This window comes from Pectinophora gossypiella, chromosome 7, assembly GCF_024362695.1.
Source record: "Pectinophora gossypiella chromosome 7, ilPecGoss1.1, whole genome shotgun sequence".
Taxonomy (NCBI): Eukaryota; Metazoa; Arthropoda; class Insecta; order Lepidoptera; family Gelechiidae; genus Pectinophora; species Pectinophora gossypiella.
In genome coordinates this window covers 14613247-14636602 of record NC_065410.1, presented here as the reverse complement: position 1 = coordinate 14636602, position 23356 = coordinate 14613247, and the positions used below count along the sequence as shown (strand labels likewise).

At 37.0% G+C, this 23356-nt stretch overlaps 1 protein-coding gene across 2 annotated transcripts in view; it reads left to right on the top strand.

Moving 5' to 3' along the window:
- Positions 1-2782: 2782 nt before the first annotated feature.
- LOC126368471 (zwei Ig domain protein zig-8-like) overlaps positions 2783-23356 on the top strand; it is a 97986-nt gene continuing 77412 nt past the window's right edge. For both annotated transcript variants that reach the window (XM_050012489.1, XM_050012488.1), the window contains exon 1: positions 2783-2966. The gene's annotated coding sequence lies outside the window, so the exon portion shown is untranslated. The remainder of the gene's footprint in view (positions 2967-23356) is intronic.

The following is a 23356-nucleotide window of genomic DNA, read 5'->3' as shown; positions in this document are numbered from 1 at the left end:
GGAGTGTGTGTATTTATTATACACCACTGCCTAATCCCTCAGGGATATAGGCGTGATGTTATGGTAGGTGAAACTGTAAACACTGCTAAGTCCGTCCGTTACTGCTGAAGCATCTAGAGTAAACAAGAATATGGCTACAATGAGAGTCTAGTTCTACTACTCTGAACCGGCGTGCGTGTATGAAACGATTCATAAATGTGGAGGAAGCAAAATAAGTGTGTCAGGATCGGATAAAATGGAATTCCATTGTCTCTGTTTACCCTGTGTTACTGTGAATTTGTGTATGTATGAGATTCTACTCAAATTAAGCGACGATGACAGTGTGAAACGAACTATTAAATTATACATTAATCTGGACGTGAAATTAAATTTCGTAGGCCACTGATATTTATGTCTTACTATTGTTACTTGATACGCACATCACAGTGCTCTTGTAATATAACAGAAACTCACTTGTGATAGTCAGACAAATCCATCGCAGGACGAACTAAGCAGCTACACCTCACCAAGCTGAGCCGTATCGCTGTCTATGACGGTCGTGCCAACTGTGTAAGTGAAACACACATTACTCTCATCAGTCTTAAGACAGGTAATATATTATGAACCATTAGGTGATCATCATCATTATAGGCCTCAAATGAGATTGGTACTCCACCTGACAACTCACACGATAGAAGAAGATAGGTCTCAAACGTTACCGCAAATTGTATCAAGCCGCTTATGTGATAAACAGGTCCTGTCAAATCTTCGGTTAGGTAAGCGCATCCTGTAAAAAACCGGATAACGCTAGGAAGATGATGATGATGTATAATAAAAATATGATTCAGACATTGCAAATCCATAGATTGTTATTTACAAAGTGCTTATAAATCTACGTTAGTAAAACGTGACAAGTGATGACTTAAAAAACATAACGACATGAAGAATAAGCTGATTAACGCAGAAAAGTTAACAAAGTACATAATATTATAGTCTTTCTCATTTGTGTTTGTGTCACCTAAAGTTGTTGTCTTACCGTAATGCTATAAGAATACATAAACAAACTTTTTACCTCCCACCTTTGTACACATAATTCTTTTTTCAGTTTCCTAGCGAAATCCACGCAATAATCGCGTAAAAATTAAAAATAAATATGACAATCGCGCAACTCTACGACAAAGCGAATTTAAAGGCTTTAATCATAAATACAAGTAAAAGACCTTCCTCAACCAAACTGAAATATAAAGTGTATGTACCTTAAGTTTACACAAACACCAACCTTACGTTTGCGTCTCCAAAATTCCAACTCTTTGGTTTATGCTAATTTTCTGCCCGATTATGGTATTAAGTTGGGTGAGAACACCTTAATTTTTTTTTTGTTAAGGAAAAGTCCGGCTTGTTTGGTGATTACAGCGTGGTAAAGGATCCCTTGGCGCGTTTTCGTGAACGGAGGTCAGTAGTTCCCAATTTGGACGAAACGGTCGTAGAACGCGATGAGAAAAATTTGCGGTGTTCCGAGCGGGATGCGGTGTGGCCAGGTTTTGGAAGGTAAATATTTCAAAGTTAATTTATTAGCTTGACATAAATGCAAAAAAATAAATCGCGCGACGTCAAGCCACTCGCCGTAGCGGTAATCGCCGTTCGGGGAGTCGCTGTCAGCGCTACAATTCGTGTTCTTACCGGCAATTCTTATATTTTTTTAGACAGAGAAATTTTTAAGCGACTGTAAAATAATGGGGTACTTATAAATTAGTTAGTGTTCGGTACACATCAAAGGTATAAAAAAGTTAAATTTTGTTTAAGTAGGTAATTTTGGTAGTAGTTATATTTTTCAAAGAAGTTTTTATTTTAACTATTTCCAATTACTTACCCAATATAGACAATACAAAAACAATATTTTTACAATTAGATCATAATTCTTAAACGGTAGAAAAATAGATTTATATTTTATTAGTCGTAGATAATTTTCTAAGCAGTCTGTATGTATTTTTTTTTTTTCAATTTTTAATAAAGTCCCAATAAACATAACATAGGAACAATATTTTTAAAATTTGACAATAATATTCATCAGTAGAGAACAAGTTTTTTTAAAGACGTAACAATTGAAAATGATATTTTATTTTTCTTGCGATATATTTTTTTAAACAGGTACCTGCATACCTAAATCCTCTTTGATTAGGTACCTACTAAATAATTTTCATCGTATTTAAGTGATTTTCAAATCTTGGGCCACTTCTTTCGATGACTTAATGATACTCTCTTATTTCTTTTGATGATGATTTTCTTTTCTGTTTTAGGCGAAGTAATTTATAATAAATTAAGTACATGTAAAAATTTCTAACTTATAAGTAAACAACTATTGTAAATGCTGCTGGATATCTGAATAAATAAATAAATATCATTTTTTTCTGATTATGGTTAGCGCCAACCTGGGCTTCATAATATGTTATCTAAATTATTTCACCAGGTTTTCACCAACCTTCAGTCATTGCCCTCTGTCCAGCTAAGTAGTTTGTACGGAAAAACCACACTTTAATTGTAACTCTTAATGTAATGTGTAAATAAATAATGTAGGTATCCTAAACCTTCAGACGGTATCATATTTATTCCAAAACGTAACTCGTTTCTCAGATTAGCCGCAAGTTCATATTCTGACAACTAATTACTCCCAGTCAGACTGTGTGTAAACACCTTTATCTTTGTAAATAAATTGCACATTTAGCCAAATTTTATCCCAACCTGGCAACATTGAGGTTTAATAACTCGCACATGCGCGGTGTGACAGAACATTTGCACCGCGCGAACCCCGCAGTCGCTCGCCTCCGTAGCGCGATTAGCCCGCGCTCCCCTATCCATTCAAACTGGCATAAATCGGTAACAATTTACCCCGCGTCCCTCAAAACTAATTGGTTCATGGAAAACAGAACTTTATTGGACTTATGAAAATGCGAACTTTCGTGATGGTTACTTTTGTGGGAAGTTCAAAGGTATGTTTTTAACTTTTTTTATACATTTAGAAATTCAATTTTTATTTTATTTATCGCTTACTCTAGATTTAGTATTATCTTTTGTTCATTAAGTAGTTGGTACGCGTGGGACGGAGGTAATTAGCCTCTATGTTTATGTATAAGTGTTTTTAAATAGATACCTATTTATCTAAATCCTCTTAAATTAGGTACCTACTGAATAATCTTCATCGTATTTAAGTAATTTTTAAATCTTGGGCCACTTTTCTCGATGAAAATTATTTCGGATCATAGTTAGCGCCAATCTGGGCATCGTAATTACGAGTACCTACGTATAATAATGTAGGACTGTAGGTGTACTTTTGTCTTCTTATGACACAAATTGGAGAAAGAAAACATTATTTAAGTAAGTACATAAAATCGACCGGAATAAATGTTAATGAACTGACTTACATACTTATTCAAAACTTACAGTTACCTATTCGAAATTCAAAAGTGTATAGGTACATAGTTTACCTTGTTATTTTTAGTTACCTAAGTAATTGTTAATTACAGTGTTATAAGGGTTAATAGAAAATTGGTATTTTTCAAACTTTCGAAAATTATCTACCTAAGTATTTTTCTAAATAGGTTACACTCGTTATGGCTTTTTGTGCCCCATTTTACTTCTCTTTACGAGGAACAAAACTCGATCCATCACAGGCAATTTGTCCAGGCGTCAGACCAAATACTTGCGTCTTTTTTCTTTCGAAGTTATGTAACCGCAAAGGAATTTCTGTGCTGTTAGATTTTTTGTTTTAATAAAAAAAAATTCTTTTTATTTATTTAGTATAAATAATTTCATAATAATAAATCAATGTCCCAGTGCCAATCCCAATACTTTTTCGAAAATAAAAAAAAAATTCTCCAAAAATAAAAAATAATATTATAATAAACAAAAATAATATTATATTATTATAATAATAATATTATTATAATATTAGTACTCTAAAGTTTGAACCTAACGGATATTAGTACCAACAGAAAGGGTCAGAGAAAGCATTTATAGACAACGGTACAGTCATGAGCAATAATGTACCCACTTTATGACTCTGTCGCACTAACATATTTAACATTTAGTGATAGTTACAGTTCAATTTGTCAAAAAAGTTAATGTGACATGGTACCAAAGTGTATACATATTAATGCTCGTGACCGTACATAATTATTTATCTCTTTTCGTTTAGATTCTAAAATAATTATAAACATACATAACATAAACATATCGTCACTGGAAAGGCAAAATTACGTAAGCGCCAAAATAGGTATTTTTGGGTTTTTTTAGGTATATATTCGGAATCAGCGTTTCATTCTGCGTCGATCTGTCTGGGTAGCATTGCGATACGAGCACTTTTTTGGCGCTTACGTAAATTTAAAAATAGTTGATTTTTTTCAATTCCAGTTTCTTAAACGACAAGATTTTGGTGTTTTTTTCGTGACTGGTGTATAAGTAATATTGTGTTCCTATATAATAACTACATATTAACTTTAAGTAATTTTGGCATTCTATAGTTTGAAAGGTATTATTTTATTAGTAATTTTGGACTACTGAAAATAAAAAGTAGACTATGTATAAGTCATTTTTATTTACAGCTTTTAAAATAAGTAAGGCGTATAAGAAAAAATGTCTTAGCATTTTTATGCAGTGAATGGCGAATAAGTAATTTTGACTTACAGTATTTAGAATAAGTAAGGCGTGTACGTAAATTTGACTTCGCATTTTTATGCTGTTATTAAGCAAGTTTGTGGGCTAGCCGTAAGTTTCCCAGGAAGTTATTTTTTAACAATAGATCTAAAAGTAAAACTATTTTAGATTTTATTTTATAATTTATTAGCGACCCGCCCAGCTTCGCTCGGGTGCAATGCTGAGGAAAAAGGAAATTATTTACGACATCACATTAAAATCCTCAAAAATAACAGTATTTCTCCACTATTTATTGGATGTTATTATACATATAAATTTTCCTCTTGAATCACTCTATCTATTAAAGAAAACTGCATCAAAATCCGTTGCGTAATTTTAAAGATTTAAGCGTACATAGTGATATAGGGACAGAAAAAGCGATTTTGTTATACTTTTTAAGTTCTGTCGTTTGCATATTTAGCGCCAATTTTTAATTGAGAACAAAAAATTCAAATTTGTTGTTTTTCAAATATCAAAACAATTGAAAGCATTAGGATTAATGCAAATGTTTAGTCACAGCGTTGTTTAGAATCTGTCAGGTCACGTCAGAAAATGAATCTTACAAATATTATTATCATCACGCGGTACTGCTGTGCGTTAGGCAGATGTGTATAGAATATACAGCCACGCTTCGCCAGCTATGTTTAAGTGTCCTATTCTAATCCAGTCCTATTCTACATTGTTTTAAGTTTACGCGGTTATTATCATAATTAAAACACATAATAACGGGTTCTCACCGCGTTTAAATCAGGGATATGAGACTCCCGATATTACGACACTGTTGCAAGTGCCATGATCACGGGATGACTGTCATCAGTGAAATATCGGGAGTCTCATATCCCTGATTCAAACGCGGTAAGAACCCGTTATTATGAGTTTTAATTAGTCCTGTTCTGTTAGAGTCTAGTTCTCAATCCTATTTTTTAATAATAATAAATTATAGGCTCGCGTTTGACCACAATCTCACCTGATAGTAAGTGACCATGTGGTCTAGGGTGGATCACGCTAACTAGCAAAAGAGTAAATACACATGATATCAATACCTATGATACAAATCTGAATTTATTTAAACTCGCAATGTCGAATTCAGTGGTTTCGAACCTTCTTCTTCTATCGTGTGGGTTGTGAGGTGAATTACCAACCTCATCAACCCTGGTGTCAGGGTTGGGGGGAACCTGTGATACTATGATGTAAGTCACGCGCAAGATTATATTTCTAATTCAGTACCTAGAAAAAAAAAGAAAGACGATGTTAAAGATGTAGAACAATTTGTTAACATTTTGTTTTTGTAGGTTCACCAGGGAGCATTGTAGGTATTGTGTGGATAAGGAAAATGATGAGGTCCATTTTCTTATTATGTTTATACTTACGTGTATTCTTCAAGTGTATTTTTGTGCGTGTGAGTCGTGGTAGCCCAATTGGTAGAACGCTTGCCTCTCACTTTGAGGTCGCAAGTTCGAATCCAGCACAGGCCTAAACCAATGATTGTCGAATTTGTTTTCAAATTCATGTTTGGATCATAAATGATTATCACGTGCTCAGCGGTGAGGTAAAACAAATGCATTTTCGGAGGTATGTGACCTAACCTGTATTGGGCTGGTTTTCCCTTCGCAGGTTGGAAGGTCAGACAGGTAGTCGCTTCTGTAAAAAACTGGACCTGTCAAATCTTCAGGTTAGGTAAGCGGACCCTGTGAAAAACGGGATGATGCTACGGAGATGATGACAAAGCTTGATTTGATGTATGCCGTGGCGTAGTATCTTTGTACTGTAAGCTTTCATCATTAAAATTAAAATTCAAAAATATCTTTATTCACTAGGAAACATTTATTAGTTACACTTTCAATTTTTTACACAACGAACGTCTCATCCTCCTAAAACTACTGCAGCTTTTCACAACAAGTATAGCCGGGGAAAAGAAGCTGCAAGGAAAACCTGAGCGTCATCATCAATCAGCTCGTATCGTCCCGCCATTTTGCACCACCCTTTCCGGTCAAATTCAAATATATCTTTATTCAGTAAGTAACATAGTTACACTTTGAATCGTCAATTTTTACATAACGAACATCTCATCCGCCTTAAACTACTGCAGCTTCTCACAACCTGTATAGCCGGGGAAAAGAAGCTCCAAGGAAAACCTCGGCACAGGGCCCTAGACGTTCTTTAAAAAAAAACATAAAATATTGTTATACAATTGAGCAATTTACCTGCCTAATATCAGTTCTCAGACAGTTAATCCCATGCATTCATATCTTCTAAATAGTTCTGCGCTGACCTCATCCATAACTTTCCCGCCATTTCAACGATATCAGCCTACCATCGGGCAGCTGGTCTACCCAGACGGTTAGTTTATGGTCGTTTTATTAGATTTTTTTATTAGTATATCAAATTCCTTGAGAAGTCTTGGAAACGGGCCCTTGCTGAGATTTGAAATTGCGACCTCACAATGAGTTTTTGTAACCTGTTTTTCCTACTTTTCTACCACTACTGACGAGAAAGTTAATTTATTACGATATCACATCATCACAAAACACTTACTGATGTAAGTGAGTAATCGTTACATGAGCCATGTCAGGATCTCCCCTGTAACCAGAGTCGATGAGGTTGATAATTCACCTCACAACCTATACTATAAAAGTAGAAGAGTAGGTACTTATATTACTTGCTATGAATACGTGTTAGAAGTAATTAAGTACCCTTCACCGAGCTTTCTGTTAGACCAAGTAGGTAGGTAGGGAGCCGGCTCGCCGTCTATATAATGGTCGAGCCAACTGTGCTCGGCAAGGCGTGGATGTTAGTTCATATTACGATGGATGTACCTCAGACGATCTGAATTATATTGTGATATAGTCGTGAGTTTATGTTAGGTTAGGTATGTGAAGTACAGCAGGCTCTGCACTGCAACCGCGCCGAGCGCGACGCTAATTATATCGAGGCCTTCGACCAATAGCCGTTTGACGTCCATCTACGTTAAATAGCATTCGTATCATTTATTAGTCGAAGCGCTCGATATAAAGCGCACCGCGCGCGGCTCGGTTGTCATACGGACCCGGCTGAGGTTATTAAACAAGGTTAAGAACGTTTGGGTTAAAGCTATGAGCCCTAAGGTAGGCAATAGAGTATAGGAAAGAGTAAAGATAAGGTTAAATGATTTTTGTTTGTATAGATTTACCCGTGGCTAGAGAGACTCACAAAGAGAAAATTTAAATCGGAAAAAAATCTAACTCGAACTGGACTTGAACCCGCAGCTCTCTTCAAGCCTCAACAAGAGCTGCGTGCTGCTAATTTCCACACCACACCACATCACATTTTATTCGATTTAAATATTCTCTTTGTTGTAGGTTTTGCCTCAGATAAAACTTTTTTGCCCGAACAGTCTATTCCTATATCTAGTTGATTGTCAGGGTACGGACTATTTAGACATGTAATCTGTATATAAGAATTTGTGGTCCCTTTGTCCATTTGTGACTGTTATGTGCAATAAAAAGCTAATTGTATTACACAAAGAAACAAAGAAAGAAAGACGAAGCAGTTAAGCTTATCTTTAGTAAAAGATTACATTCAACGGCTCTTCCCTAATGAAGTGGCATTTTTCTTTTTAGCCTCTAATTGGCTCTGCTTGTAGAGCGAATGCAGGATAATAGGACAACGAAAGCTGTATATATGGCGAAGGTTATTGGTACCGCTAACAGAAGAAGACCTAGAAGCAGGTACGATCACGAGTACTAATATCTATACACTTTGAAACCATGTCACATTAACTATAAAAAAGGAACATATTAATATTTTATTGCATTTGTTCCTTTTTTATAATTTGTACTATGTGCATAATTGAGTTGTAAACAATAAACAATTAACATTTTCGTTAAAACATTTTTTGCTCATATTTTTTTATTTCTTGTTTTAAAAATCTAAAAAAAATATTTGTTTAGGTATGTACTGAATACATACTAAATTTGTGTATAGGCGAAATTACATTTCGAAACCTTTTTGTGGAGATTCTAAATGTGGGTGGTCATTCAGACATCAGAATGACTGGCCATTTTTTAAATAAATTTTCTTATTTATTAATTAGGTAGAAAATATCTATACAAAGGTATTAAATAGTAGCTAATAGGTATTGGATGTTAGTAATATTTTAAAACTGATCTGTCATTTTGGGCAGTCATTCTGATGCTCACTGATTAACCCATTAAATGTCAAATATGATAGTCCGATAGGGTTCTAAAGTGGGTACATGATATTGCTCATGACTGTACATTGATCAAATTGGGGATCTCCTTAGAAAAGGTTTAGTACGATCTACTTGGAACCGGCATACGTGTATGAAACGATTGATGAATGTGGAGGAAGCAAGAGAAATGTGTCAGGATCGAAGCAAATGGGTTCCATAGTCTCTGCTTACCCTGGTTTATGTGTGGTGTGTGTGTGTGTGTTGTAATTAGCTACCGACTTTGGTGCATGGACAATCTCGAAGTGCCTATTCATAAATGGAAAGAGAAAAAAATGGTTGAAATGTTTTTTCTTTTCGTGTCGTCGCGTCGTTATTTTGTGTTCATTACCAAATTTTGGAGTTGTTCGATTTATAAATGATTCTAATTTTTAATCAAACAAAACAATATTTATTTTAAATTGAATTGGAATTTAGGAAGAATTCATGGTGGTGGAATAACAGTAGCTATGTATTTAGTTACATAAACTCTACTTTACTTGGTGTCTTGTTGGTTGCACAATCAAGAATACACCAGGTATCGAGTGGCACCACCATTGTGTCATAGTGAGATATGACTTAGGGTTATGAGCTGCCAAAGGTAACAGAAAGTTTGCTTAAGCATGAGTGCCAAATTAGTTCACCTTACGATGGATATACCTACCTCTGACTAGCCCAATTGGGGATATAGTCATTAAGTTATGTAATATGGTTACTTATTTTAAGAATCACTCATGAATCGTAAAACTGATAGGCAATAAGAAAAATATATAAGCAAGATTCCATTTTCGGTGTACAATTTCCAATTTCGCTTTAAATTAGAATCATTTCTAACGATCTAACAACTTCAAAATTTAATAAGAAGTAATAAATAATGACGCGACGACACGAAAAGAAAGAAAACATTTCAAACATTTTTCCTTTTTCGGATCGCTTTCAGTAAACCTTTCATTCTTAATTACTTTCTTGATTATTAAACGAAGTAATATTTTTTTTTATAGCTGAAAGTACGAAATGACAAGATGTCACATAATATTTTCCTTATTTTAACAAAAGTTTACTAAAAATATTTACATTCATTTGGTAACGTATTGAGGATAACTTACACAACATTATATAACTATGAACTTTGTTATAATAATAATATATGGTTACCTAAACAAAGGGTCGAATTGAGAACCTTAATTTCTCTCTAAACCACTGAAGTCGACATTATGAGATTAGATTCATGTCTGGATGGTAGCTACAACATGGATCCAAAATTTGAATTGTAGCGTTGACAGCGACTTTCCCAACGGCGACCCGCGCTACGGCGAGTTTCTTTACGGCGAGTGGCCTTATTTTCCCTCTACGTCGAGCGAGTTTTGATTTTATTGTACAGTTATGGTAAAAACTTGTACCCGGTAATAGTAGTAGGCTCGCCCCCTATTGCATGAGACTTAAACATAGCTGGCGAGGAGTATAGGCGAAGCGTTGTTATTATGTTGTATGTAACTGTTAGATAATATTTGTTAGGTGGTTTATTTCAACGTTGCTTCCGTTATTGCCTTTATGTAATGCACATTCAGTACTTAGCTAGTGTAATATACATTGTAGTTTACTTGAATGTACTTATTTATCGGAAACCACTAACAAAGTAAAGCAATGTCCAACGCAGCCAAAGTGGATGACCGGTAAAACATTCCCTATAGGAGTGCTTAACGCTCTGGATGGTACCCATATAAGGGTGAACTTTTGAAAGTGCCTCTCGGTATACCGGGGCAGTCGAGGGTTTAAATGCGGGAAACACTTAGATAATATAGGACTGGAGAGTTAGACAGGATGCATACGACTGCGTGGACAGGCCTGCTTCTGTCAGGGAGCGCATAAAACACTGTTTCTGTGATAAGGTCACATAATCTCTTTATTTTTCACTTTCCTTTCACCGACTGTAATTGGAATACCATTGTCTTTAAGTTTACAAATAATGTAATTCAAACTGGATTTAAAAAAATAAAGAAAGGAAAACATGAAACAGTAGGACTAGGGCCCTGTGCTGGGAGGTTTTCTGGCCACGTCTTTCCCTCAGCGTTACAGATTCCAATGTGGTAGTAGTTTTACAGCTAGTTACATAATATGTAATTTAATTTTTGACGTTCAAAAAGCGCTTACTTTATAAGCCAATTTTGAAAAATAAATATTTTTGAATTTGATTTTTTTTTCGAAAGAAAAATGCAAGCCAAATGTATGGGACATAAGGTGATATGTCAATTCCATTAACTTACATCACTGCCAGTGGTAGTGAAAATGTGATAATAATGTATATGATTGACATAATGTGACATCAGGTGACTATCAATTCCATCACCTTACATCACTGTTTGTGGTAGTGATAATGTGATAATAATGTATGGGATTGATAAAATATACTATGATATCAACCGACATGTCGATCTCATTTCATTGTGTCACCGTCGTTGATGGTGATAAAAATGTATGGAATTGACATGTGACATGTCAATATTGTAAATACTATATAATTTTTATCACAGTCTCTGTCGTTTTTCTCCAAAGCCCCAGGCATGTTGTTTTATGGAAATTAATTTTCATCATTTAGATTCTCAACTGGTGTGAAAGAGGCATAAGGAAAATGTATTGAGGTGACAGCTGTCATTCCGATCCAGCTATTTTTGACGAAGCTACAATAAAAATATTTCAAAGATTTTATTTTCGGACTTCAAAAAGGTAAAAGACATTTCTGAACTCAAAAGTTAATTATAAGTAACAAAATCATCAGACAACAATGATAAAAAGTTCCTTTTTGTTACGTCGTCTGACGTGGGCGAAAGGATTATGGAAGTAAAAGTACTCGTGGATGGCGGTAAAGACTAAAGGCATAGAATCTTACTAATATTATAAAATGTATTCAAAAATCAATTTATTCAAACAATTAAAAACAAAACAAACACATTTTATAAATAAAACACCTCCTCCAATGCGTCACATCGAGGCAAGGTGCCCAACAGGCTGGCAGCATTACCCCTCTGAATCGCCAAGCTAATTCTCTGACAGAAATAACTACCAGCCCTAGCATCCCCCGAAGCCCCGATAAGACGCATTGCGAGATCCTTAACAAATATTTTTGCTTCTGGACCCCAAGGACCCATCGTTTCAACTGCAAATGGGACAAAAAGAAAAGATCCCGCCAGACCCGAGTACTTCCTCCTCTTCAAGGACTCAGCCGCAATAGCCGCTGCCGCGGGGCGAGACGAAGTACCGTCCAGATGCGACGTCGCCAGGGTATCCACACAAGTGGCATCCCATACCAAAGATCTGCCAAACTTCCAAGGGATCAGCGTTATTCCACCTGGACGCTTACCATCCGAACGAAATATGCCATTCGGCTCCCGCACCGCCGGTACATTGGCCGCAGCGAGAGCTCTGTATATTATAAATGTAAAAGTTTTTGAGTATGGATGTTTGGATGTTTGTTACTCTTTCACGCAAAAACAACCGAATGGATTTTTATGAAACTTTACAATAATGTAGCTATCACATCAGAATAACACATAGGCTACAATTTATAAAAATATTGTGTGAATTGTCAAAAATGTGATGATAAGTGTCAAGTAAGTAGGAAAAAATCTACCAACTGCGAGCAATTCTGGCGTGCGCTGAAAAAACCGTTACACATATTATGTAATGTATGATATGATGGAAATGTTTATCTTAAATGGTCCTACAAAAAATCCAGGCTTATGATTAGGGCTGTGTAGTGATTGATTTTTTAATTATTAAATGTAGTCTATACCCTAAATTTAATCATTTAAAAAATCGGTTATTCCTATCGCGGAAACCGAAATCCACGCGGATGAAGTGGCGGGCGGTCGCTGGTATAGAATAATACTGCTTAAGGGCAACTCCCTGCCTCGCACCGATTAGATTCAGGTCTCAGATAGATTTTCTCACCTCCTCTGGGTCTTACTTTAGTCATAGAATAAGGAATAAGAATAAAATAAATTTATTGCCAGTAACAATTTACATTTGCTATAAGAACTAGGTAATTATGAATATTACGAATACGGGCGGTAATTATCGGTAAGTTTAAATTATTTATTTACGCATGTTATTGGATGGGAAATGGCTATTTATAATTAAAATTAATTATGAATAGGTTAATAGTTCACGGCAATATAGGGCATCAACCGGCCATCATTAAGTATTAAATGATGTTTGTGGTAAAGCTAAATTAACATAATAAATCATCAAAGATTAATTTTATTCAATCTTCTATGCCGGACTAGCGGTGGTAGGCCAGATGGTAGAACGCTTGACTCTCACATTGAAGTCGCAGGTTTGAATCCGGAAGACACGTTAAGCCGTTTTGGTCCCAGTTACTACTTATTGATGTAAGTGAGTAATCGTTACATGAGTCATGTCAGTGGCCTTTGGGGGCTCAATAATGTTGGTTGGTAGTTCACCTCACAACCCATACGATAGTAGAAGAGAAGATATAAAATTGCTTACGTCTTATAAGGTTTCGTAAATCTACAGTATCGGAAAGCATTTGAGCAATCTGTCATAGTAAAGTGACAAGGAATGGATGGTCGTAAATATCACAGCCCTTTGTAGTAACGCAAAGTCATCATGACGGGGACACTGAGCTAATGGATTCCTCTCATAATATAGTGCTGGATGTATTATGTAGGTACTTATATGGGATGATTGTGCAGCAGTGTTATATAAACGATTGTAGGTACCATAAAAAATAAAGATGTCCCTAACCATTTAAAAACACTGAGGATCTTTCCAATCCACGTTCCCCAAACACGCGATAGATGGCGTTGTTATTCATTTATAATCTAATTTCATGGATAACAGACATGCGTTTTCCAAACAGGGATATCACGGAATCCGTCATATAAAAATATTTGCGCAATATCAAAAAATGACAAATAGCTAAATTGTTTCTTTAGATGAATTGCTTTGGCCTTTTTAATCCCCCTGAAATCAATGTATGTGTATTGTGTAATTTATGAAGAGTCATAAAAAAAATTAAGCGATTCTACTGAAGTAATCTCATCTCTCGTGCGGGTTGAGAGATGGATTACCAACCTCATCAACCCTGGTGTCAGGGTTACTATTGAGCCGCCAAAGGCCCCTGCTTTGACTCATGTAACGACTACTTACTTACATCGGTAAGTAGTAACCGGGACCAATGGCTTATTATCTTACTTTCGGACAATCAGGTGATCAGCCTGTAATGTCCTAACCAAAATAGGGATCACAAAGTAATTTCCCTACTGGGATTCGAACCCGGAACCTCCGGATCTTGAGCCTAACGCTCAACCACTGGACCACGGAGGCCGTTACTACAGATATGTGAACCCATGATAGAGCTATAGTATAGGTAGCCATTACATTACATGCCACGTTCTAAAACAAGTGAAGCGTGAACTCATTCCCTTCCCCACAGTCTGCGAAGGTAGGTTGTTACCTAGATGTCTGACGTATAAAGTCTGTTACGCCTGCCGCACTAAAACACAGCTTTTAAACCTCCATGTAACACCTGTCGTATTGGTTTTTATGTTAGTTTAATGCTTTCGTTGTACTTATTTCTCTGTTGAGACGCTAAAGAACCTATACTTACATCCGTGATATTCTGGCCAAGTACAACGCCATATATGCGGAAAATCTCTAACTCACGCCAAAAATAAACATGTCTGTAATTCCCATTTATTCGGCTCCACTCCTGCATTTAAGCTTAATTGCTAAACAAAGTTCATAATAAATCGTTCAGTTGCTCATTATCCCGGATATTTTGTAATTTAAGAGATTATGCATAAAAAAAAGTAACAGAAAAGCACCCTCATGCTTTTTAATAGCAATTTGTTTTATACTTTTTATGTTTCTATTATTTCATTTTGTTACTTACTTAAAGTTTCATTTTTGTCTTTTTCTTTGTTGTTTTATATAGCTACTGTGGCGTCCTCTAATAATAAATACATTCTTTATTTTAAATTAAGCGCGTTGATGTCGCGCGACGGTTGAAAAATCCACACAAACAATGGCTGCCGCGAGACAAGTTGATGTTTTATCAAACCATGCGAATGTCGCGCGACATAGCAACGCGAATGATTTGAAGGCGCTCTTTATTCTACTTTATATCATCATCACCAGCCCATTAACGTCCCCCCCACTGCTGGGGCACGGGCCTTCCCTATGGATGGATAGGGAGATCGGGCCTTAAACCACCACACGGGCCCAGTGCGGATTGTTGGTTATTAACGACTGCTAATGCAGCCGGGACCAACGGCTTAACGTGCCTTCCGAAGCACGGAGGAGCTCGAGATGTTTTTTTTTTGTGGTCACCCATCCTATGACCGGCCTTTATGAAAGTTGCTTAACTTCAACAGTCGCAGACCGAGCGCGTTTACCGCTGCGCCACCGAGCTCCTCTACTTTATATACTACTTTATTATTATATACTTACTACTTTATTTTGATTTGCTATCTCTGGTTTGTGCTAGATTAGTTAGATTGTACATCCCTGAGGTTCGCGCCCAACTGGGAACCCTCAGGCCTGTTCACTTAAATTTTCTATCGGCTAAGAGCACTCAGCGCTCACCGTTTGTCTGGCTAAGTAGTTAATACCATTTGCGGCAATTCTACAAAAAGTCACGTCAAAATAAAAGGTAATTGTGCACAGGACAGGGAAATAAGACAATAAATATCACACAATATCAACACATATAAAAATCATTCAAAAGAAAGTCTCTTCCAACTCGTCGAGTAAGGGATACATTTTATACGATTAAGAAAAGGTATAGAATAAGTTAGGTATTATTTTCCTGCGACTCATAATCTCCCTAGCATTATCCCGTTTTTGAAAGGGTTCGCTTACCTAACCTGAATTTGACAGGTCCAGTTTTTACCTTCGAACCCGCGAAGGGAAAACCAGCCCAATATAAGTTAGATCACATAACTCCGAAAATGCTTTTCTCGGGAATGTGGGTTTCCTCACGTTGGTTTCCTTCACCGCTGAGCACGTGATAATCATTTATGATCCACATGAAACACGATTATTTTGCTGCGACTCTTTTTCAATTTAGGAAAGGCCACAACTGTCAACTAGTGTTTTAAACACTTACCTATTAAAATAATTAAAAATATAAAATCCAATACCATCAAAATCAGACTGCGTATGGACTACATTTCGATGCAAATTGCCTTCACTTAAATATTGTATCATTTTTTTCGCCATTCAATTCGACACCATCCGTCAATTTTCGCTTTTTTTGTTACCTAGTCCCCGTAAAACGTGCTTTGCTGAATAAAGTTAAAATTTTTAGTATATTCGGAGCGGAATATTGGGTTTTCGGCTTGTGAATGCCCGTCATATTGAGCCTAGTGGCAGCTTAACGGTCAATTGCACTTAATCTGGATACTGTAACTATGCATGTGTAGTACCAGAGTTGTAAAATACCTGAAGCATGCAATGCATAGTTTTAATTTTACGCGGTTATTATCATAATTAAAGCACATAATAACGGGTTCTTACCGCATTTAAATGGGGATATGAGACTCCCGATATTTCGACACTGTTGCAAGTGCCATGATCACGGGATGACTGATGAGATTGGAGTGGAGTAGGTAGATCCATAATTTTCTACGGGCAGACATATCTGTCTACCCTCTTTCTTTGCCACTTGTTTATGTATTTGATCTCATCAGTCATCCCGTGATCATGGCACTTGCAACAGTGTCGAAATATCGGGAGTCTCATATCCCCATTTAAACGCGGTAAGAACCCGTTATTATGTGCTTTAATTATGCAATGCATACGTAAAAAACACCGACTTAAAATCTAAAACTATTCGACCATCGACGTTGACTGTTCACTGGTGATCAGCTTGATTTGTCGCCAGACACACAACATGCAGACTCGTGTATTTCAATGCTGAGGGAATATCTCCCTCGTTTCTATAATCTGTGGGTGGGGACGACCTCCGTGGTTCAGTGGTTGAGCGTTGGGCTCACGATCCGGAGGTCCTGGGTTCGATTCCCGGTGGGAACCCGGTGTAGTTTGTGGTCCCTAGTTTGGTTAGGACATTACAGGCTGATCACCTGATTGTCCGAAAGTAAGATGATCCGTGCTCCGGAAGGCACGTTAAGCTAGTAACCGGGCTATTTACTGATGTCAGTAGTCGTTACATAAGCCATATCGGGGGCCTTTGGCGGCTCAAAAGTAACCCTGATACTAGGGTTGATGAGGTTGGCACTCCACGTCACAACCCACACGATAGAAGATCTGTGGGTATTTTAATATGTAGGTTACTGTGTGCCAAGGGTTATGTCTCGGTATTACATAACAAACATTTTGATTATGTGTGTGTCTAGTCCCCTGTGTTGAATTTAATCCGCTTGAGTCTGACATATTCAAGGTTCAGTGAGTACGTGATGATCTCGGCGCACGGCAGTGTGTCAGCCAAGTTCGCATTTTTTATTACTTAATATTAAGATCATCCATCTAACTGTGCTAACGCAGTGAACGGACGACTCACTGCAAGAAATTATTTCGGGAAATCACTCTATTATCTTATCAATTATATTTTGTCTTTATAAAGTGGTAAAGAAACTAACTCTTAATTTAAAGCAACGGAAGAAAATTATGCATGATAGGAGCAATGATTAAAACGGGAAAGGAACTTGACGTATGCACATGACTATATTTTCACTTGAGTTAGTCAGAGGGCACATCCATCGCAAGGTGAACTGAGCATCAACGCTTCACCTGAGCTTTCTGCTTGACTAACATAATAGATTGTCGTATCGCTGTCTCTATTGGTCTAAATATCCAATATCCAGTGAATACTAACCGTCTAAATTCAAGGAGCTTAGTACCGTGTGTAATTCCCTTGTGATGTCTGGAGATGCTATTGTATTAATTGAAATATCGAATAGTTAGTACCTAGTATTCATGTCGTTTGTGTAGGGGATGTATATTAGACGCTTCACAGCCTTTCCTCTGTCTATGAAGCCTTAGAATATCTGCGAAATTGTACCAAAACATCTGCCACATTATTTTTGATGTACATAGACACACTATGGTAAGAAAAAATGTGTTCCACATATGGGGCATGCACGAATAAGTTTCAAATTGATTGCCTCATTTGTGATTCATACACGGTGAACGTGTTAAGTAAGTATGTAGTCGTGGGGCTTTTCGGGGCTCAAAAGTAACCCTGACACCAGGGTTTATAAAGGTCATTGATATGACAAACCAAACGAGAAGATCATCCTGAGTTAACTTGTGAAATATGGTAAATAAGGGGTAGATTTACTTGTGTGAGCAACTACAATTCCCGACTTAATGCTAAAGAAGTCTCAAGAATTTATTGTAAGTCTGGATATCAAAGTTTCCCCACAACAGAAAAGGCTCAAACTTGGCTCTGAAACTACCCACATACAAAGTTTTCTGTTTATTGTTTTTTTAACCATAAAACTATAATTCTCTATCATCATTAGCATTCGTACGTTCAAACGTAGAAACTGGGACATCGATTTCCACAACGTCGCGACTGAGAATAGTAAAAGGGACAATAAAATGACAAAATCTAACCCGATGCCTATACGAAAAGTGTCGTGGAACCCTCATTAATATTGGTTAGGGATCCCTAGGCAGTGCGGTTGGGAAGCGTCTATACGGAATGTGTTTGTCGTGTGGTACACCCTTAATTAATATCGGTGCGGGCCCTTCCATTATCTAAATTAAATTGAACTTGCTAAATGTGAGTCGTTATTATGTGACTTAATTTCTCGTTTCTATGAATAATACCGCGTTGAACGTATTTTTTTTGCGTGTAGGATTTTTAATTTGGATGCTTTGGACAAATTGCGTTTGTTGCTTTGTTTACGAATGTGACTGAAGTATATTTAAAGGCCTACTGTAAAGGACCACGGCCTACATCAGTAAGTTCTTCATGATTGTCAGATGGACAAGGAGATATTAAATGATGGTTGTAGAACGATCGTTTTCCTATTTAGAGAAGGAAGGCAAGTTAAGCCGTTGGTCCCGGGCAACTAGCCCAAATACCTTCACCAACCTGTAGTGGAGCAGCGTGGTGGAGGACAATCAGGTGATTCAAACCTGAAAAGTCCTTACCAAACAAGGGATAGTCTCACAAAGTGATTTCGACAATGTCCCCATCGGGAATCGAACCTCTAGAACAATGAGGCTGTGTTGTACTTGCTATTAACTCACTATTTTTTTACGGTGTCACTAACGCCCTTTATACGCTATCTCTCTATATCCCATTATTTATTTCCGAACAGATACATTTATTAAGTTCTATCAATAAAGTTCTACGTAATAACTTTGATTGAACAATTTAATGTAATGACACCATTATATTATGATTGATTAATAAAAGCGTACACGAGCTTACCTGATTTAATACGCGTATATTTACAAATCTGCTTCAATACTGATTAAGCTGTACGGAATTGAGTCATCAGTATTACTTCAATCGAATCATTGTTTGTGGCCAAATAAACGAAATAAACAAACAGCAAAACTATTAATTTATGACGGAACTTGTTTTACTATTGTAATACATAAATATTACATAAGATCACGCCTATTTCCCGTTTGGTTAGGCAGATACCACGGAATTTCACCTACCACGATCCGCTTCTTCCACTCTCATCAAAGTCCAGAGAGTTTAGAGTTCGACTTGTAATGTCTTACCTAAGATGTACTATATGCAAGAGTTTCTTTATTGACTTGTTTGACAGTACTCGTGGTGGACAGAGCCACAAAATCTTTTATTAGACTTTCTGCGGCACGTGCCAGCCGCACAGACTTCAGCAAAAGCTGGCGGCACGTGCCGCTCGGCAAATGCCGCCAGCCTGCGTGCCGAGGCGTCGTATGTAGGAGTCTTAAGATAATCAGTGTGAACGCATTCTACGATTTATTCGCTCCTAGTCCAGCATAGAAAAGTTTATAAAGTACCTAAGCGAAAATCCTTCTACGTTTTCTTCCTAATATTTACATTGCATAATCTGACTTTTTAAAAGTAAGGATTCAGTACCATGATATCTTATTGAGGATTTATAGTTCCTCAAAAACATTTCAGGGGAGAAAGGAAACTTTGTAAAAATAAAAGATAAGAAATTTCCTGTTTTTTATGGCACCGTAGATGAGGTGGCACGATGTATTTTTTGTTTCTTACAAAGTATTATCTAGGCTAGTTCCCGGGAGGAATACCTGAGACAAAGTTTTACAAGGATCACGTAGGATACTTAGCAGTTCTTTCTTATTTTCTTGTCTCAAAGTATTCTTAAAGCTTATTAGGTGTATCATTATTCTAGAGTTTATCGTCTGCATCGTTTATAAAATGTTTACGGAAAAAATACATTAATGGAAATTTCTCCTATTTTGAACTGAACAAACACACAACATAGTCATAATTATAATACATATATACATATAGTTATAGTCAAAGCCTACTAGAAACAACCGGACCCATTTTTTTATTTCCTACTAGTTCCTACTTTTTACTTGCTTTATCCTGAACGGGGACTGAATAAAAGACATAGAACGCGCAAGAGACCTTATCCTTGAAACTAACAGAGAGAAATGATATTTAGAAATGTTAATGAGCTGAATACGGCTGTTTAATAGCTTTCATGTTCTAGTAGTTAGGGCGTTAGATTCTGGAGATGCGGGTTCGATTCCTGGTGGAGACATTATCAAAATTACTTTGTGAGACATTGCAGGTTGAATTATTTTATTGTCCGAAAGTAAGATGATCCGTGCTTTAGAGGGTCTGTTAAACAGTCAGTCCCGGCTGCTATTTACCTTAGTGAATATACAGGGTGTTAGTGAAGTCGTAACGAATGCTAAGGGGGATGATTCAGACCATGATTCTGAGTTAAAATCAAGTGGAATTTTCCGTCCCAAAATTCTAGATTTTTGTTTTTTAGTTTATTTCAATTATTTTCATAGAATGAAACTTTTGCGATGGACAATTCCACATAATATCAACTCAGAATAACGAGCTGAATCATCCCTCTCAGTATTCGTTACAATGTCACTTACACCCCGTACAAGTACATGCATGTAGACATACAAGTAGGTATGAATCTGAGTTGATATCAAGTGGAATTTCCTGTCAAAAAATACATAAAAATTTTAGTGCTTGTTAATTATTTTCAGTTCCATTCTTTTGCGACGGAAAATTCCACTTGATATCAACTCAGAATCATGCCCTGAATCATACCTCAAAGTTTTCGTTACTGTGTCACTAACACCCTGTATAGTCGTTACATGAAGCATGTCAGGGGCCTTGGCGGCTCAAGAGTAATCCTGACACCTGGGTTGATGAGGTTGGTTATTTACCTCACAATACAACCCACACGAATTAAGAAGATCAAAGCCGTTTTAAGATACCTGTCGTATAAAAAATGGCTGCAAATTGTCGTCTCGGAATTTATGTTTAAATAAATATTTCGTTTCTAATATGTAACGCAAACATATTGTTCATGGATCAGCGCGTTCATTTATGAGTAATATATGTGTAGTATCGAGGAGAATCAAACAAAAATGTATTATGAAGGTTAAGAAAAAATGTATTTATGTAAACATAATATATTTTGCCGCTATTAAGTAGTCTATTTTCACGCTTTTTGATTGAAAGCATTTCACCTTTTTTAACATAGTTAATGAATGGATAACCATCTATTGTTATTAGATCTTTTCTATTAAGAAATATCTTATTTTTTAATTTTTTTTATTTGGTTGATTGAACCGACCCGTGGTGAGGTCGCAGGTTCGAATCCAGCACATGCCTAAACGAATGATTGCCGAATTTGTTTTCGATTTTATGTTTGGATCATAAATGATTATCACGTGCTCAGCGGTGAAGGAAAATATCGTGAGGAAACCCACATTCCCACGAAATGCATTTTTGGAGGTATGTGACCTAAACAATAAATCGTTACGAACTGCTAAGCAAGGAACGATACAGGGCAGAACGTGGATTACAAATTTAAAGGACTCAAATGGATACAAACAAAATAGCCGAGACAAAATAACTACCATATGCACAGATTTTTACAAATCTCTATACTCTGACAGCTCGCAACCAACACCATCCACGGAATACTCTTGTACTGATACCATCTGTCCTATAACGGGTCAAGAAGTAGCATATGCCCTAAAAAATATGAAGAACTGTAGAAGCCCAGGCGAAGATTGTATTAGCACCGAAGTTTTAAAGATTGGAAAGTCTATATTACTGCCACATTTGACTAATTTATTCAATAGTATTTTATATTCAGCAAAATTACCACATAACTTTTGTCATGCTAATATCATTCTTCTTCACAAAAAAGGAGACAAGTCTGACATCAATAATTACCGACCAATCAGCCTTGTTTCCCATATATATAAAACATTTATAAAAGTAATCGAGAACAGAATAGCTGGGACTTTGGACTTACAACAGCCCATAGAGCAGGCCGGATTTCGCCCTTATTTTTCCACCACTGACCATCTGCACACACTGAACCAGATCATAGAGAAGGTGAATGAATTTAATAAGCCACTGTATGTAGCTTTTGTGGACTACTCCAAGGCTTTCGACAGTCTGAAACACTCCGCGATTTTCACAGCTCTTCGTAATCAAAAGATAAACGACACGTACGTAAGGCTTTTGGAGTCAGTCTACAGTAGCAGTACAGCATCCATCAAGCTTCAATCTCAGGGTCCCACATTCCGAATAGAAAAGGGCGTGAAGCAGGGTGATCCCCTTTCCCCAAAACTATTCACTTGTACTCTGGAGGAAGTTTTCAGGCGGCTAACAGTCCCATGGACGGAAAAAGGAATTGTCGTCGGCGAGAAAAGACTTACAAATCTTCGTTTCGCCGATGACATAGTACTTTTCGCATCCACGTCAGATGAGCTCCAACAAATGCTCCAAGATCTAAGCACAGCGAGCCTTGAGGTTGGACTAATGATGAACAGGGAGAAAACCCAATTAATGACCAATGGCAGGAAAAGTAGGATTGAGGTTGATGGGCAGGTAATACATTATGTTGACGAATACATTTACTTGGGCCAAGTAGTCTCGTTCCAAAATAGACAAGCAAAAGAGATCGACCGTCGTATCGACAACGCCTGGAAGAGCTACTGGTCACTAAAGCATCTAATGAAGGGGGATCTCCCCCTTTCATTGAAACGTAAGCTCGTCGACATGTGTATCCTGCCGATCCTAACCTACGGTGCCCAAACATGGTCACTGACAGCATCTCAAAAGTCCAAGCTCAAGGTCTGCCAAAGAGCAATGGAACGCAGTATCCTAGGCGTTAAACGAATCGACCGTGTCCGAAACACTACACTGCGCTCCAAAACGCGTATCACTGATGTAGGGAAAAAGTCCGCCAGACTGAAGTGGGACTGGGCCGGACACGTCTGTCGGATGCATCCGGAGCGGTGGGC